Source organism: Bos indicus, chromosome 23 (genome assembly GCF_029378745.1).
Source record: "Bos indicus isolate NIAB-ARS_2022 breed Sahiwal x Tharparkar chromosome 23, NIAB-ARS_B.indTharparkar_mat_pri_1.0, whole genome shotgun sequence".
In the NCBI taxonomy this organism is placed as follows: Eukaryota; Metazoa; Chordata; class Mammalia; order Artiodactyla; family Bovidae; genus Bos; species Bos indicus.
Genome location: NC_091782.1, coordinates 13,114,211 through 13,134,018, shown reverse-complemented (window position 1 = coordinate 13,134,018; position 19,808 = coordinate 13,114,211).

Sequence of the window (19,808 nt, the reverse complement as noted above, 5' to 3'; positions counted from 1 at the left end):
GTCTCTCCTCTCAGACTGGATGCTTCCTGAGGGGGGCGCCTGACTCCTTTTCCCACACCTTTCTTTGCTCGGTGGAGGAGGGAAGGGCTGAGTCCCAGCCGCCTTGGGGTGTCCTGGGGCCTCAGTAGCAGCAGGAGGGCCCTCCCCTCCCGGGGAGGGAGCCCCAGTGGGCATGTGTGCAAACTCACCCTGCACCGTCAGCCCCGCTGTGGGAAGGGCGAGGGCTGGGAGCGTGGTGCCGGCTAAGTGTATAATTACACACTACTTGGGGTAATTTTCCTCTTCCTCAAGAAGCGCACGTTGGCCCTGATTTTCCTATCTGCAGATTGTAAGCTCGTAATTAGCAGCAAATTACCCACACAAGTGACAAATTTTTGTGCTTTCAAGTAAACAGACAAAATACCCACGGTTCATAAATTGCCTCTCGGTGCAACAGGCACCTGGCTCCCGGGATGCCCAGCCTGCCCACACGTGGTGGGGAAAGGGGGCCAAGAGCGGCACGGGGCGGGGGCTGCAGTCACGGGATTCAGGATGGACTGGCTCGCCTTCAGAGTCAATCCCCCCCCCTCTCCCCGGCTGGCCCCACCAGGTCGGAATCCTTGGTCTGGGTCAGGTTTTCGATGCCTGACACAGACGTGGACCACTAGGGTGGCGTTACTGGACAAGAATTAGGTCCTCAACCCTCATCTGTCACCCAGGTGCTCATTATAACCAGTCTCGTGTCTTTTCTCAGCCAGTATCCCCTCTTTGGGTACCACACGCCAGCAGGGTGCCACTTCTTACTTGCCTTTTTTCATTTTTCGGTTGCACCCTGTAGCATGTGGAATTCTTGTTCACCGATCAGGGATTGAACCTGTGTCCCCTGGATTGGAAGCACGGAGTCCTAACCATTGGACCGCCAAAGAAGTCCCTCTTACTTATTTGCCTTTAAACAGGAGTTCTTAACCTTTTCTGGGCCATGGATCCTTAGGAGACAGGGCATTTAGGAGGTACTTAAGGTTGAATGAGGTCTGGGACTTCCCTGGTGGTCCAGTGGCTAAGACTCTGAGCTCCCAAAACAGGAGAGCCTGGGTTTGATCCCTGGTCAGGGAACTAGATCCCACTATGCCTCAACTAAATATCCTGCATGGAAACAGCTAAAAGATCCCACATGCTGCAATTAAGACCCAGTCAAATAAATAAACAGATACATTTTTTTAAAGATTACATGAGGTCATAAGGGTGGGGCCCTAATCTGATAGAACTGGTGTCCTAATAAGCAGGGGAAGAGACACCAGGTCTCTCTCTCTCTCTTTTTCCCTCTTTCCTCAAGTGCACAGAGGGAAGGCCGTGGGAGTCTACACTGTGAAGGCTGCTGTCTGCAAGCCAGGAAGAGAGGCCTCCTAACCAGAAACCAGCCCAGCTGATACCTTGATCCTAAACTTCAGCCTCCAGAATTGTGAGAAAATAAATTTTGGTGTTTTAACCACCCGGACTATGGAATTCTCCTAGGCAACCTGAGCAGATTAACACACCAGGCAGGTAACCCTCTGGGCCAATTTCCTCCTAGGTAAAATGGGGGTAACCATGGAGCCTCCCACATGGGATCAGGTATGAAATTCTTATCAGTGTCCCTTGCACATTGTAAGTGCTGGATGCCTGTGCTATAATATTTTAGGATTTCAGTGAATTACTCTCTTTGCCCTTCCTCTTCATGTTCATTCATGTCCTTTCCCATCACGTTTCCAGATTTGATGAATGCTCATTTAATAAGATTTGATTTCCTGTGCTCGCCAGTATTTTTTTTTTTTTTAATTTGGCTGTGCCAGGTCTTAGCTGAAGCACACAAGATCTTCATTGTGGCATTCGGGATTTAGTTCCCTGACCAGGGATCAAACCTGGGCCCTCAGTAGTGAGAATGTGGAGTCTTAACCACTGGACCACCAGGGAAGTCTCTCCCAATACTCTTGAACTCCACACTGCCAACCCCAAACCGCAATGCCTCTGCTGCTGCTGCTGCTAAGTCACTTCAGTCGTGTCCAACTCTGTGCAACCCCATAGACGGCAGCCTACTAGGCTTCCCCCGTCCCTGGGATTCTCCAGGCAAGAACACTGGAGTGGGTTGCCATTTCCTTCTCTAATGCATGAAAGTGAAAAGTGAAAGTGAAGTCGCTCAGTCGTGTCCGACTCTAGCGACCCCATGGACTGCAGCCTACCAGGCTCCTCCGTTCACGGGATTTTCCAGGCAAAAGTACTGCAATGCCTCTACCCTCCTGCAAAGGAGATGCCTCACTGTGGAGGCAAATAGGATCTGAAGTTACATACTCATATCACCCTCTCTGATCTCAGGGTCTTCACCTTTGAAGTGGGGTTAATAACACTTACCTCATCAAATTGAAAAAAGGTAATATGTGTAAGATGCTTGGCCCGAGCGTCTGTTACCCGTGGCCACAAGATAACAATAGCTGTCATCAGTATTATTGTCCCTTGTTATCTGTTACTGTGGTGGCTCCCAATGAAACACTCCTCCAGGAATCATGGCCTGTGTAGTCCCCTCCCACATTTGATTCTGGGCTGGCCAGATATGTGCTTTAATCAATAGAATACAGTAGAACTGATTTGGGTCAATTCCGGGCCTAAACCTTAAGAAGGCCTGATGGTCCTGATGTGCTGAAGCTGGCTCGTACCTGCTTGCAAGGGCTTATTGTTAAATTTTCAGGAATTTATGAACTGATTGACATCAAGTTGGTAGCCTGAAATTAATCTTGATGAAAATATTTGCCCTATAGAAATTGGCAAATCCTATATACAAATTAGGGGCCTTTCTTCTTTTCTTCTTTCCCCTCCCCTTCCTCCCTCCTTCCGCCTCCCCCTTCCCTCCCTCTCTCCATCCTTCTTGCCCCCTCCCCCCAACTTACTTGTCTCCTTTTTCTTTTTCCTCCTGCAGGGCCAGTTGCCAGCACCCAACTACTTGACGGCTTCCACTTTTGAACTTTCGTGAACCTAAACCACCACATACGAAGTTCAGCCAGTATATAAAGAATCCACCTGCAATGCAGGAGACACAGGAGATGCAGGTTCAATCTCTGGGTTGGGAAGATCCCCTGGAGGATGAAATGGCAACCCACTCCAGTATTCTTGCCTGAAAAATCCCTTGGACAGAGGAGCCTGGTGGGCTACAGTCCATAAGGGTCAAAAAGTGTCAAGCTCTGCTGAGTGACTAAGCATGCACACCTTTGAGGAAAGACTGTCCCTTGGAAAAGTCCCACAGGGAGAGAGAGCCCCTGGGATTACATTGAGAAAAACCAAGGAACTCAGATAAATGACCTGGTAGAGCTACTTCAAGCACCCCGCAGCCTTCTGAGCCCTGCTTGACCCGTGAGTGAAGAGGCCATGGACAGTCCAGCCCCAGGAGACACCATCACATGGGTCGGAGATGAGCTGTCCTGATGTAACCTGTCTGAATTCCTGACCCACAGAGCTGTGAACATTTGAAAGATGCGCTGTGTTAAACCATTAAATCTCAGGACTTCAGGATGCATCAATAGATAGAAGCGCTGTCCACCCTGAGGCAAAGGGCCAGACACTCTCATCGCTGTGTGCCTTTCATCCCCTTCTGCATTTCCTGGATCCCAGGAAGCTCAAAGGAGAGGTGCCCAGCTTGCCACACCGAATAGGGGAAGCCCTACTGGCCCCTGAAGCACCCTGATCTTCAAGGGATCCTAGGGGGTCATCCTGACTCACACCCCTCCCCCACCCCATATAAAGAGATGTCGGGGGAGGGACTCTGCTGGGCTTCTGATGTGGAGCTGAAATAGGAATGGGGCCCTCCCCTCCCCTGTTGACATTTAAAAAGGACAAAATCAGGAGGAAGGTAAATGTTACTTTTCTCTTCTCCTGGGGACCAGAGAAGAGACAGGCTGACCCAGGGTTCGCATCGTTTCAAGCTTAGTGAGGGCGCTGGAGTGCTGGGTGTGAGGTCACTGCAGGCTGAGGGGGTGGTCACTGCTGGTGGACTTGACATCCTGCCCTGGAGGTTACTCGGGACTGGTGTGGGGTTAAACTGCCCTCTCAGTCTTGCTCCAGAACCCCTGCGGCTGGGTAAATCCAGTGATCCCATCCAGGGGAGAGTCCACGGGTCTGCAGTATCCCCAAATTCCTGACAGCTACTAATTTGGTGGATTTGGAATTGGAATCCTGAGAATCCTTGGAAATTCCTGAAATCATGCTGTATTTTCTACTTCCTATAATACTATATTTGTGTGTTTTTTAAAAGTGAATGACCATAAATAATAAATGATGAATCATTTTTCTGTAATGGGGTTGTGTTAAAAGTTTCAGAGGTCTTTTATTAAAAACAGAAAAACAAAAAACAACGCTGGACTTCCCTGGTGCTCCAGTGGTTAAGACTCTACACTCCCCATACAGAGTGAAGTAAGTCAGGCAGAGAAGGAGAAATATCGTATGGTCCCTTATGTGTGGAGGCTAAAAAGAAATGACACAGGTGAACTCACAAAACAGAAAGAGACTCACAGACTTAGAAAGCGAAGTTATGGTTGCCAGAGGAAAGGGATAGTTAGGGAGTTTGGGATGGGATGTACACACTGCTATACTTAAAATGGATAACCAGCAAGGACCACTGGAACTCTGTTCCATGTTATGTGAGGGAATCTAGGGGAGGATGGATACATGTATATGTACAGTTGAGTCCCCTGCTGTTCACCCGAAACTACCGCAACATTGTTAATCGGCTATATCCCAACACAAAATTAAAAGTAAAAAACAAAAGACTCCACACTCCCACTGCAGGGGGCTCAGGTTTGATCCCTGGTCCCGGAAGACCCTGCATGCCATGTGGCACAGCCAAAAACATAAAATAAACACGTGGTTCACTGTTACTGTAACACTGTTACTGCACACCTTGTTTTATTGTGCTTTGCTTGGTTGGTTTGTCCTGTTCACAAATACTGATTTTTTTTTTTTACAAATTGAAGGAAGATCTGTGGCAAGCTTGTGTCGAGCAAGCCTATCAGTGATATTTTTACAACAGCATTTGTTCACTGCCTTTCTCTGTCACATTTTGGCAATTCTTGCAGTATTTCAAGCTTTTTCATCATTATTATACTTGTTATGGGGATCTGTGATCAGTGATCTTTTGATGATACTACTATGAATTGATGAAGCCTCAGAAGATGTTGGCATTTTTTAGCAATAAAGTATTTTAACTTAAGGTATATACATTGTTTTTAGACATTTAATATTTATTGCACATTTAATAGACTATGGCACAGTAAGAACATTACTTTCATATGCATTGGGGAATGCATATGCAAAAATAATTTGTGACTTGCTTTATTGCAATATTTGCTTAATTGTGGTGATTTGGAACCTGTAATACCTGTAATATCTCCAAGGTATTCCCATACTCTGAAACAACATATTTTGACAAGACTATGTATTTCAATAACATGTAAATTTGCTGCCTCCTAATGTAGATATTTGAAAGAGAAAATATTAACATAAAGGAGCATTAACACAAAATTAATGTCTAAAGTCATTAAAAATGGAAAGATACAGGTATTTAATATTTTAAAAATTTTATTCTTAAAATTTTTTAGGGACTTCCCTGGCAGTCCAGGGGTTGAAACTTCACCCTCCAATGCAGGGGGTGCGGGTTGGATCCCTGGTGGGGGAGCTAAGATCCCACATGCGTTGTGGCCAAAAAACCTAAACATAAAACAGAAACAATACTGTAACAAATTTAATACTCTTTACAAATGAATAAATAAAAATAAAAAAATTTAAACCCACAAGGCACCACTTGACCTGATCTTCATTTTGTAACAAAAATTCCAGACACAGGAAAAATAGAAACTCTTGTGCTGACATTGTTGGAATTGTCAAGCAAATGTCCAAAATTGCCTTCAATTTGATGGTTAGGACTCACATTGCTTCATCTAAGCTCATTTTTTGTTTAACAACAAAAATGCTTTGTCTGCTTTCCCTGATTTTCTTTTTGCCGGCAAAATTGATATTGCCTTTGCTCATACAGATTTTAGATCAGCTTCTGATTTGGGGTCTGGGAATTCTGCAACATTCTTATTTTCTTCTCTTTGCATTTCTCCCACAGCGAATATTCAAGCACTGGAAAATGTCAGTGATCGTGACTGGGTAGTACTTGAAGAATGTAACATTCAGATGCCAGCAAAGTTAACAGGACAACACATACCAAATTGCCAATTTAAGGGCTTATTTTGCTTCCAAAGCTTATTTCTTGGAATATCACTCAGAGGCTTTGTATAAGATATACTATACATATAAACTTATTAATATTTATTTTATCTGTAAGAATGACTCACCATTGGCAGCAGACAGGGCTCCCAACATACACTGACATAATAGCCACAGCTACAAGCAAGACTGACAGTTTAGACAGTAAAATTCCTACCTATGAGCTCTTGACCCAGTTCCCAGAGACACTGACCTTAACCTTCAACACCATGTATCAGGGTTTTCAGCTTTTGCTTTCAACTTGACATCTTCAGCTGATCCCTTCAAAGCAGTCACATCTCTATGTTGATTATGAAGCTTTAACTCTCACAACAGAATTACAATACTTTCTCCCATTTTTCAGTTTTCTTGACTGACTTTTCTTGAGACTTGGAATTTGAGAAAGAGAATTTCTAGAAATCCAGTGAAGACACTTGCACTGTAACACTAGGTCTACAGCATGGCTTGAGGGACATGGACTTTACCCAAGAAGCATGAACTCTTGACATGCCTGCCTTTGGATGGGATTTTGTTGCCCAAAAGTTCATTAAAAACAGAGCTGGACTCTCAGTAAAAAAAAACTCCCCACCTCGCTGGCTCCCCTGCTGAACTGGGGCTCCCCAGTTCTCTGTCTCCCCTGCTGAACTGGGGCAAGTTCCTCATGTCTCCAGACTTCACTGCTTCATTTATTTATTTTGGCTGTTCTGGGTCTTCATTGCTTTGCCCCGGCTTTCTCTAGATATAACGAGTGGGGACTGCTCTTCTTACGGGGCCGGGCTTCTCACTGCCGTGGCTTCTCTCGTTGTGGAGCACGGCCTCTAGAATGTGCAGGCTTCAGTAGTTGTGGCTCTGGGGCCCAAGAGTGCGTGAGCTGTGTAGTTGTGGGCACAGGCTTAGCTGACCCGTGGCATGTGGAATCTTCTCAGACCAGGGATCCAACCCATGTCCCCTGCATGGACAGGTGGATTCCTATCCACTGGACCATGAGAGAAGTCCCAGACTTCGCTACTTTAGAAGCAATAGGAGTATTTCTAGCAGGCGACAAAATGGTTTCATTGAACTGGAAGGTATGTTTTTCATCAGGCCCTTTTGGTTTCTCATGCTAAAAGGGGGATTATAGTGTTGACTGAGGTGCTTGACCTTAATAACCACTGGGGAAAAATGGGCAAGGAGGTATATGGGGTATCTCCTGGTAATTCTGGGTCAAGTCGTTAAAGTTAATGGAAGACCACAGTGACCCCAAACAGGCAACACCATCAAGAGCTCAGCCTTCTTCAGATGAAAAATTAAGACTGTTCCACTACATAAATGACCCTGACCAACTGAGGTGTTTGTGAAGGGCAAAAGGGACATGGGATGAAGTGGTAAATACCAACTATGGTCGTGTGATTAGATGCAGAAACAAGAACTATAGTTTTACCCATATTGCACCTCTTTGTGATGAATATATCGATTTATTTTAATAAAATTTCTTTTTTTAACTCCCATCCCCATTCCCTATTATATGTACATAGGGATTTTTTGATAGTTATACCTGCAATTTGTTCAATGGGTTATAGAATATCAACATGGGATAATGATGGAATTTGAAAGAGAATGGACATCCCAGATAGCCAGATATAATTACTGATATGAATTTGGACTGAACCCTGTTGGATAAAAGGGTAAGTTTTCGTTAGTGAGGAATAATGATACTGTTATCTAGAAGCAGGTTTTGGTGGTAGTCCTGGTCGTGGATGAGTTTAAGAAAGGAAGAAGAGTATATGTTGACCTCATGCAGCCAAGAGGTGGATTGTTGTAGATATTTGTTATTCTTCTGAGCTGCCTTTAAACTTTCTTTCTTTATTTGGGACTTCATATCTTATATGTCTGCCTTCTTCTTAGCTCATTTTCCCAGGATGCCTTGCATCCTGTATAGAGAATAGTTAACCATTTATTGAGAACTTGGGTTGTACCAGACCCTGTGCTAAACACTTTTCCTTCTATATTTCAGTTCCCACAACTACTTTACATGGTGGGTTAACTTCATATTGGAGCCAAGAAAGCTGAGAGTCAGAGAAGTTAAGTAACTTGTCCAAATCACACAGCTAATAAATGGTGGAGCTGAAATTAATCAGTAAGTGGTGAGTCTGGGGCCATCTGACCACAGGGATAATGCTAATTTTAACCATCTGCTCAAGGTGATATTTGTTTGTTGAACACACATATATAGTCATTATAATTTCAAGTATTAAAGGTATTACTTGAGGAGCATGAAGGAGAACTTAGTGGAGATCCAGGAAGACTACAGGGAAGAGATGTTGCCTGAGTCACTGGGATGTGGGGAACTCGTTAGACAAAGGAGGATGGGCAGGACACTCCAGACTGTGGTAACTGCAGGTGCAAAGGGCCAGAGGAATGAACTGGCATGAGCGGACGGGCCATGCTGCAGTATGTGGGGGAGCAGAGGGCGGGAAGTCAGACCCTGGTCCCTCAGAGAGCTGTGAGCTAAGCTCAAGGAGTCTGCACTCGATCCTGGGGTCTGTGGTGAGTCACAGAGGGATTTTAAGTGGATTTGCAATTCGAAAATCTCCGGCAGAGCAGGATGATGGTTTGCATGGTGCGTAGGCTGGAAGCAGGGAAGCCTTTGGCATAATCCAGGTGAGAAGCGAGCTGGCTCAAACTGCAGAAACAGTGGTGATGGTGATGGGAGGAGGAAGTGGATGCAGGGGATGGATAGAGAGATGTGGAGGAGGCAGAAGTTGCAGGACTTGAATGTGGATTTAAAGAGGGAAGGAGGCGAGAGGGTTTGGTCCCAGGGGTCTGTCTGGGTGATGTGGAAATGGAGAGCCATTGGCTGAAAGAAGAAATGCAGGAGGAAGAATGAGGTTGTCAGAGTTAAGCAGAGAGGTGGGCAGTCTCAGGGAGCCCGAGGCTGAAGATGCAGCTAATAACAGCTAACGATTACTAATCGCATGTAGCACACTGGGCCCGGGGCTAACAGCCAACGCCACAGGGGCATTCGGAGATTACGTGAGTTAACACATGGAAGAGGTTCAGAACAGTGCCTCTTGCAAAGTAAGCGTTCTGGAAGAAACTGCTATTATTATTACTATTACCAGCCTTGTTTTACAGACAGGGGGGTTGGGACTTAAAGTGGGTAAGGACAACCTTGCTTGTCCAAGGCCCACAGGCAAGAAGCTGCAGTCTGACTCCAGGGCAGTGCCCCTGACGTCATATCACCCTGTCTGTTGAGGAGGGGCATAGATGAAGTCCCACAGCGGTCACACAAACTCGATAAAGACGGAGCGGGGTCGGGGGGGCAAGAGCCCAGGGAGCACTGACAAACCTGTCCCAAAGTTCCCTTGCCAATTGCGTCCTCTGGGGGCCCCTCTGGTGCCCATGCTTTAATGCTCAGACTGCTCACCCTGGGAATGTTTTTCAACAATGCATTCCCAACACATCCCTGCGTCTTACCCAAGAATCTCTGCCTCAGTGATTGTAGAGGAGTCAAGGGTCCTGGGCCGACCTTGAGAGGACCTAGAGCTCACTGTGAATCCCTTCAGCACAGGAACGATGCCGAGGGCCCTCCACTGAAAGATGTGGGTAAATGTGGAACCTCCTCAAGGACTGTGGTGAAAGATGAGATAAGGGAGTTCATGTGCTCCAGGAAGTTTAGTTATTATTATTATTGACCATTGTTATTGTTATTGGTGCTCATTTTCTAAAATAATCGTATTTATTTGTTTTTGGTCATGCTGGGTCTTCATGCTGTGAGGGCTTTTCTCTATTGTGGCAGATGGGGACAACTCTCTAGTTGCCGCGCACAGGCTTCTCACTGGTGGCTTCTCTCGTTGTGGAGCACGGGCTCTAGGCACGTGGGCTCAGTGGCTGTGGCTCCCGGGCTCTAGAGCACAGGCTCAATAGTTGTGGCACATGGGCCTAGATGCTCCTCAGCATGTGGGATCTTCCCTGATCAGGGATTGAACCTGTGTCTCCTGCACTGGCAGGCAGATTCTTTACCACTAAACCATGAGGGAAGCCCCTGGTACTCATTTTTCAGTCTCCATGGGTTAGCACAGCGTCTAGGACTCAGCGAGCGCCTGTGGAATGAACGCCTGAATCAGAACACCTCAGGTCTCTTTCTACCTTCTCTTTGATAAATCACTTGGAGCCTCAGTTTCCTCACCTGCAGACTGGAGACACTCATCCCCACCTCCCAGGGTTCCCGCGATGAAATGAGAGAACATGAATCTGTGTTTTGAGGACTGTGGAGTGTTCTACAAACGCAGTGCACAGTCAAGCTCTGCTTCCCCTCCCAGAACGCAGTTGGCAGCAGACCAGGGACGATGAGCGGGAGGCTGCCTCGGACTGGTGGGAAGTTCAGTTCCTTGTCAGACAAGTGGGGCGAGGTCAGCAGGGTGGTCAGGAATTTGTGGGCCAGGTGTGGGCCGCCAACGGCTCTCTGGGTCCAGGGGGCATTGTTAAGGTTAATGGACTGGAGCCTCCTCCATGCCTGTCTAATGGTTTGGCATCAACAAAGGAAGCATACACAGCACACAGTATATTCAGTGTCCTGAATGTATACTTACTTCTGCACGTATGTGTGTGTACATAGCTGGGGGAGGCTCAGCTATCTCCCAGAGTAAGGAGGTGGCAAATGTCAAATCTTTGAGAAGCTTCCTCTTACGCACAATGCAGAGAGCTGGAGTACTGGGGACACTTGGCTTTGTTTGTGTATCCAGGCTGATGTCTATAAGCCAACCTTGTGCACGTGTGTCTGTCTGACGGGGCCAGTGGTAAAAGTGAGGCCAACCAAGGGGTTATAGACCACAGCGAACACAGGTGGTAACGTGGCGGTGGTGTTGAGGGTGGGCTGGTGGGGCCTCCTGGCTGCCGCTTCCACACACTGTACACATTTTTTCCTGTAGATCAGACCCTTCCTTAAGAAGGAATGGAGGGGGTAGGAGGAGGGGTGTCTTCATCCCTCAGTACCCAGTGTTCAACCAGCAGCCTCTCCCTGACAATTCAGTGCTTGCAATATCAATTTTCCCTTCCGGAAAGCAGTTCACTTTTGCTATGTGATTGGGAAGGTAATAGGTGGGAGCAACTCCCTGCCATGGCATTTTTATTTAAGTGGAGTGAACACATTCTGCCTGGCCCTTCCTCTGAACCTGTGCTCAGACTGCTCCCACCGTTCTGAACACCTTCATTCGAGCTGACATCTCACCTATCCCCAAAAGCTCAGCTCAAAGGCACCTTCTTTATTATACCTTCTTACCTCTCCTCTCGTGTGATAGAAATTAATTCTCTGTTCTAGGTACTCCGGGTTGCAAAAACTACCAGGTAGGCATCCGGTATGGCTCCGAGGCCAACAAATCTAAGGGGGCGTGTTACACTGGACGTTGGGTCAATGTCCTTCCCAGGTTTAGGCTGTACGGTCTTGGGGTTCAGCTCTGTGTGGCCCAAGATACTGAGGCCTGCTGCAGTGGTGGGTTAGTAAATGTTTAACAACCAGCTCTCTAGGAGAAAGACCCTGACTTGTACTACACGCCAATTTTTGTGATATAAATACTCCCACCGTGTCTGACAAAGCTATAGCAATGACACTAGGGAAGGAGCAGTTGAGAAGAGATGTGTACACTCAGCTGCGAGCTCGTGTGAGCTGGTTCCAGGACATGATTGCTGATTCATGACTATGCTCCAGAGATGTTGACATCAGCTAGTGTCTGGCACATAGTAGGCCCTTGGTGCATGTTTGAAAGAATGAATGAATCGATGAATACATAAATAAATAAATGGATGAAGAGTTGGATGAGTGGGTGGATGGGAATCAAGTTGCTCGGGCAGCAGTGATTCACAGTGGCTTTGGCAGGGGGAGGTGAGAAGAGAGAAGAGGTTGTTCTGTGCTGGGCAGGGCTGCTGGTGTCCAGCACCAGGCAAATCCAAAGTACCCCAGTTCCCCATCTGAAGGGACCTCCTGCCTTCCCCCTGCCCCGCCAGGCCTCCCCCAGTGCTGAAGCAGCTTTGCTTTCTCTCATAAATAACCCATAATGCCGTTGAACATGGTTTTCTTGTTGGGGCTTTTGTTTCTTCAGTCATGACAAAAGCCGCACTAATGAGTTATTGGAAAAACCAAGCCCTGCCAGAGGAGGCTGGGTGAGCACAGAGGGGGAGGTGCGGATCTGGCCAGCCCAGGAGGCCGAGCAATTCCCTGAAGAGAGCTTGCCAGCTCCTGAGAGGGGCCTTAAAAAGTCCTGATGGTTCATCTGTGTCCAGGGCTTTACACAGACCAACCACCTCAACCACAAGGAATCCTCCTCTGTGAGCCACTGGGCAGGTGTCATTAACATCCCCATGCTCCCAGCTGTTTCCACCGAAGGGCTTTGGTACCCACTGTTCCCTCTGCCTGGAACACCCTTGCAGCCGGATATCCCCACTCTGTTCACTCAGGTCCTTGATCTGAACGTTACCTCCACAGAGGGGCCATCCCTGACTACCCTGTCCAAAGAGACACCTCTCCTTGTTCTCCATCCCCTTGTCCCACTTGAATTTTGTTTTGCTAGCATCAATCATAATCTGATGTCTCGGACTGGATGGCAGAATGCAGATCCCAAGATAAGGATCTGAGGGCAAGTAGTATTCAATGACTCCAGGAAACACCCATGGGAGGATGGGGAAGTGACACAGGGGAGGGAAGACAGCCAATAAAAGCTGCAGTAATTATTAGCTGTGGGGACCTGTGCCCCAACCCCGACGGGGAACTCTGGGAGCCAATGCAGGACACACACCTTGGAGACATTCTGCCCGAAAGGGGGAGGGAGTCGCAGTGTTTATGCAACAGCCCGGTGAGTCGCTGGCGTAGGGCTGCTCCCACGGAGCTGAGAGTTTCTGGCTCTTCTGGCTGCTGTGGAGGCAGGCACAAAGGCCTTGGGCAAAGGCAATCAGAAGTCAGCCTGAGGGCAGTGAAGTTAGCACAGTAGGATATGGGCTGAGCACCCACAGGCTCTTCTAGACTTGATATGACATAACACTGTTATGTTGTCTTCCCAGCTAAACGAAAGGGAGGGACTTTGTTATGTTCACAGGTACAACCTCTGTGCCTGGAACACTGTCTGGTAATCATGACAAAGTTGTCGAATAAATGGATGCCCATTTTACTGATAAAGATGATGAGGCTCAGAGGCATGAAGGACTGTGCCCACACTGGACCTGTCCACAACAGGAAGTATTTACTGAGCACCCACTTTGGGTCTAGCACTTTAAGTCTCTCTGACTCCAGTTTCTGGGCTTCCCCCTAGTCATGTCCTCTCCCAGCCTGGGTCCCAGTGAGGGGGAGGTGTGACTTCCTGGACTCCATTTCACATCCCTGGCACATGAATGCTCCTCTATTCTCAGTCTGACCTGGTGACCTGGCAGGGACAGGTCAGCCAGGATCTACACTGAAATGTTATTTTGTTTTCCCATTTCGCTTGGAATAATGGCTGACAATTCCACCTCCTTCATCCCAAGAAAGGAACCAAGGTCAGAGACTGAGTCCAGGCTTTCTTGCCTCAAGGAGCTTTGGGTTTTGTTATCAATGCAGCAGGGCCACTCCCACCCAGTTAGGGTAGGAGGTGGAAGTCTCTTGAGGGGGAGCGAAGAGAGTGGACTAGATAAGGGATGAGGAAAAAGTGAGTGACCAGGAGGGAGAAGGGCCTCTCCAGCCCAGGAAGGAACAAAAATCTGGGGACTTTTGTTTGGGGCCTTGTGTCCCTCTGGCCTGCAGTGCCAGATGGGGATATTTGTGCAGGCTGGATGATAAGTGTGGAGGCCCTGAGGGTCTCCAGGGTCCTCTGTGGTCACTTAGAGGGCTGCTGTGGAGACCTCTCAGAGCACGTCTAGGGCAGCTGGCTGACTGAGGCCTGGCCTAGGGTTCAGGAGCCAAGGCAACAAGAGTCAATTACCATGGCAACCACAAGGCCTGAGGCCTCTTCCCTGGGTCCCGGATTCTTCTATGACCTTGGAGACTCCCCTCAAACATAACTAAAGCAGATTTTTCAACACTCTGGCAATTGGAGGCTTGGGAGCTGAATTTATTTGACTTGAAAAAATAAAACGATATGACATTTATTGCGTGTGGATGTTGCTGAGTAAATTCAAAGCCACTCCAGTGCAGAGGGACCTGTGGGCCTGTGGATGAAGGCGACTGAGCTGAGAGGCACACCACCAGCCTCCCGTCTGCTAGTGGATCTGGCCAGGCAAAGCCAACCCTTGGTCAGGCCTCCTGACTGCTTGGAGGGCACTGGAGACCATGGGGGAAACACTGGAGGAACTTAATTTTTTAAAAAGTATATGAAAATCACATTTGCTTATTTCTGATTATAAAAATAAACATACTGCTTGCAGAGATACAGGGATAATAGAAGCATACAAAGACAGAAATAAAAATCACTCATAATCCCATCACCTACAATAATCATTAAAATGAACTATCTGTTCTTCTCATCTTCAGTCTGTATAACAGCTTTTACATAATTGAGACCATATTAATGTTATTTATATAATTTATACTCTATCTATAGAATATAGATAGGTGGCAAAGGTCCCTGAGCTCTGAATGGAAAACAAATGAGAAACACAAACACACACTCACATGTCAACCTGCACAGACAGTGCAAAGTAGAGCAGGGGGCAGAATGCTGAAAAGTAATAAGTCCCCAGTCTGCTACTAAACAGCACCATGACCCTGAAGAAGCCACCTTACCCTCTCGTGCCTCAGTTTCTTAATCTGTAAAATGGGGTTGATGAAACCTCATTTAACTACCTCCCAGTATTTTGGAGAGCATCATATGTGAAAGTCCTCCATCTACTGTAGTGGTGTCATTAGGCCATGATAAAAGAACCAGGAGCTCTAGCTTTCGGCATTACATTTTCTGTGTGACTTTGAATCAATTCCTTCGTTTCTCTGGTTCTTAGTTGCCTACTTAGTTAAATGAAGGACTGGACTAGGATTCCTAAAAATAAAACTAATAATTTTTAGAATGCTCACCATGTGTCAGGCACAGTATGGAGCACTTCATATGCATTTTCTCATTTAATCCCCCTAATTTAGCAGTCCTATGAACTTGGCACTATTCTTATCACCATTTTTTGGACACAGAGAGGTTAAGCAACTTCCTCACATTTACTCAGACAGTAAGCAGTAGATATGGGGTGAAATTGGACTCCTGAGCATTGCTGTCAACAAAACTCCTACCACGATAGAAGAGTTCTATATCTGCATTGGGCAGAAGGGTAGCCACTGGCTCTGTGTGACTGTTGAGCACTTGAAACTTGGCTAGTGTGACTGAGAAACTGAATCTGAAATTTGACTTTATTTAAACTCAAATACTAGTATACATTGGCTATGTATTTGGCCAGCATAGCTCTATTATGTCAGCTTTTGGTCCCTCTTCTCTGTAAGAGCGGAGAAGGCAGTGGCACCCAACTCCAGTACTCTTGCCTGGAAAATTCCACTGACGGAGGAGCCTGGTAGGCTGCAGTCCATGGAGTCGCTAAGAGTCGGACACGACTGAGCGACTTCACTTTCACTTTTCACTTTCATGCATTGGAGAAGGAAATGGCAACCCACTCCAGTGTTCTTGCCTGGAGAATCCCAGGGACGGGGGAGCCTGGTGGGCTGCCATCTATGGGGTCGCACAGAGTCAGACACACGGCTGAAGCGACTTAGCAGCAATTTAGCAGCTCTGTAAGAGGGAGCGTCAAGTAGTGGAGAAGAGTATAGACTCTACAGTCTGTGGATCAAATTCTCTGATTGGAAAACCAGCTTTGCCACTTTTTAGCTGTGTGACCTTGGGGGAATGACTGAACCTCTCTGTTCCTCAAATCCCCCTAAAACCGGGCGGATGTGAGGGCAAATGGCATTTAGGCTGAGCATTTCATGGCTATGCTACTGTCTACATACTCCTTCAGAGAAGTCCTGGGTTAAAGGATGAACAGTGTGAGGTGGGGCTAGATTGACTTCAAAGGGCTGAGTGGGAGGGCCCCTTGGGGTCTTCTTTCCACGCTCGCTCAGGGGTCAGATGTGTCTCCTGAAGTCCCCCGGGACGGTGGGCGTGGGGGTTCTCCGAGGAGATCCAGAGTTAATCAAAGAGGCAGCGAGTCCCCAGGGCTTGTCGTGTATTTGGAACAAGGGGCATGTGGGACCAGTCCTGGGACTCCTCCCATCCCCTAGCGCATCGGAGTGGTGGGGGGCGGGGGGTGGTGGCTAAGCCTGGCGTGCTGGGGGTCAGAGGGGCTGCGGGCTGGGGTGGGATGGGAAGAGAAGGACGGGGAGCGGGGGACGGGGGGATGAAGTACAGAGTAGATGACATCAGCTTGTCCTGGGGTCGGGTCAGAGCAGATGGAGCTGCAAAGGGGCCACTACGTAGCACGCTGGGGGCGGGGGGCGGGGGTGGGCGCCGTTCCTGCCGTATTCTATGTGAATGGCGCCCCCTGGAGTTTATGCCACACAGCGGTCCTGTCTGTGTGGGTGCCTGCAATTGTTCCAGTCCAGATTTCCTGCTCCCCTCGCCCCCATCTCCCCCACCACTTTGCAGGGCTCAAAAAGAGGTGATGGTTAAAGGAGAAAGAATTTTGCTGGAGAACTTAAACTGCAAGGGACCTGGGAGAATCACGGGTCCAGTCCCCAGGCCCAGCCTTGGCCCCCTCTCCTCCCATAAGTTCCCTTCACCCCTCTCCTCCCTTTCCTCCTTTCCCCTCACATCCCAGCCTGTCTTTTCAAGCTTGAGAACATTTGATCCTGCTTCCGAGAAAGAGCTGTGCTGGAGAAGGTGAGAAAGAACCAGCTCAGTGAAATTTGACACGCCTTGCACTGGCGCCCTGGGGACAAAGGACGGAGAGCCACCCCCAGCCTGGCAGACCTCCCCACCCCCCTTTCAGGAAACTCACCTGACCCACACCTCCTCCCCTAGAGGGCATCCCGGAGTGAGGCAGCAGTGGAGGGTCACAGCACTTGTGTGCACAGTGATTTTCCCAGAATGCCCTGTCCCTCACTTGCCTACTTCCCTTCCCCAAGAATTCGCTTCCCCTCAGCCTCTCCATAACTCAAACATTTCTTCTTATATATTTGCTGTTTGTCTGGATCATTTGGGTCTCCCTTATCCTGGAGATTCAGGGCTTGTCCAGGGCTTACTTTTGTTCTGGGCAGTCAGGGTAACCAGAACTAGTTCATTGTGTTTATCTGGTTTTGGCTGCACTGAGCCTTCGTTGCTGTGTGTGGGCTTTTCTCTAGTTGCGGCGACCAGTGGCTACTCTCCAGTTGCGGTGCATGGACTTATTGTGGCTTCTCTTGTTGCGGAGCACAGGCTCTAGAGTGCGCCGGCTTCACACTGTGAAGCAGTAACTGGCATGCAGACTTAGTTGCCCCGCGGCATGTGGAATCTTCCAGGACCAGGAATCGAACCCATGTCCCCTGCATTGGCAAGTGGATTCTTAACCACTGGACCACCGGGGAAGTCCTCAGTTCATTTTAATGAGCAGACGAATGGCTGCCATCTGCTCAGTCCTGCACTGGGTGCTGTGAGTGATTCACACAGTATCAGGATACCCCATCCTGCCCTGGAGCTCACAGCACATGTGCCATTCTAAGCCTGGGGTGGGGGGTGACATCCATGAGACCGGAGTGCCAGATGGGGCCTTCCAGGGAGGAGCTGGTCTCCAGGTCCTCTGCAGCTGCCTGAGCCAGGTGTGTCTCCCTAGAGAGGCCACCGGAGTCAGGTGGGGATGGGACCTGGTCCCCAGAGAGACTGGGTTTTCCTTCCAGGGGGCATTGACTTGTGCATGCCAGCTTCACAGTTTCATCTTCAAACATGCCTGGTTCCCAGGAGCCCAGAGAGACATTTCTGTTGGGAGAAACACCCAAATAAAGCACCAAGCTGCTTCCTTTGCTCTGGGTTTAAACTCGGAAAGCTGCAGGCAACCAGGCTTAGACGCGTGTAACAATCTTGCAGTAGAGCCAGGAAGTCAGAGTAACCACGCCCAAGCTGTCCTTGTTCCCCATCCCATTCACACTTACCCTGTGTGGGTTCTTTATTGTGGTCAACAGTTATCTGTTGCTGTTTCTATGTCCTGGCTTCTTTTTTATACCAGAATCTATGAACCTGTAGCAGCAGTCTCCGCACTGCCTGTGAGGGGCCTGAGGGCAGGGCTGTGTCTCCCCTCAGACTGGGGATCCCTGAGTCAGGGCTGGGTCTCCCCTCAGATGGGGCTCTCTGAGGCAGGGCTGTGTCTCCCCTCACACTGGGGCTCCCTGAGGGTCTTTTCTTGTTGGACATCTCCACCAGGATGCTCAGTATGATGTAGGCACAATGCCTGACTTAATAAATATTTATTGAATTAATGAATATTCAAGAGAACCTGGCTTTTCCACCCCATTCACCTGCTTCCCAGACCCAGCAGCCAGCTGGGGAAGCAGAGCTGGGTAAATCAGTGCTCCTTACACCTCCTCAGAGTGGGAAGACCATGTGTTTTCAAACCAAATTACTTTTGATCCACTGAACTGTCAGCTCAAAAAAGTTAAACAAAAATGTCCCCTGTTCTAACGTTAGTGTGGACATAAGGAGCTTGGGACGACCCAGGTGACCCTCACTTGGGAAATGGTAGCATCCAGGTCTCAGACACAGCTCACAAGGCTCTAGAGTCAGGGCACATCAGCTCATCATGGAAATGAGAGAGGGATCATCTCACAGCGGGGCAGGGTGCAGTCATGACACAGTGGCCAGAAAGAAGGGAAGAGACTCCTGTCTCTTTTGCACCTCCCCACCCTGTCATTCTAGGACTGGTATTTTAGTAACACACTGTTAAGCCAGTCAGTAAATGGCTCTTTGCCTCAGTTTTCACATCTGTAAAATGGAGGGGGCCACAAGTCGTAACTCACCTCACATTTAAAGGACCAAGAAGGAGAGTGGATGTAGAATTTCTTGGACAATTAAAATATGAGGGCACCCTTATTAAAATAAGTAATTTACAAGAGAATCTGAATAAATTAGCCTTTCAAAAGTGATCACGGTTCCTAGTCTCACAGTCTAGCCTCATCAATTTTCATTGACCGGTTCATATGATAAGCACTTATTGAGCACCCAACCCACTCTAATATTCTTGCCTGGAGAATCCCATGGACGGAGGAGCTTGGTGGGCTACAGTCCACGGGTCGCAAAGAGTTGGACACGACTGAGCGATTTCACTTCACTTTCACTTTAAGTGCCAGGCACAGTGCCAGGTGCTAGGGATGCTGTGGAACCCTCCCCACTTCAATCAATTCCTCACACAGAGCCAGAACAAGCCTGATACACTACAGTCAAATCCTGCCCCTCCTTTGTTAATAACCCTGCCATAGCTCCCATCTTGCTCAGACTAAAATCCAACATCCCGCAATGAATGCAAAACTAGAATGATCTGTCCCCTTAAACCTCTCTGATCTCGCTCCTGCTACTCTCCCTTCACATACTCAGCTCCAACCAAATCCTCCCTGTCACCACACGGCCTTTGCACGTCTTCCCCCACCCCTCCCTGCAATGCCCTTCTGTCAGACACTGGCA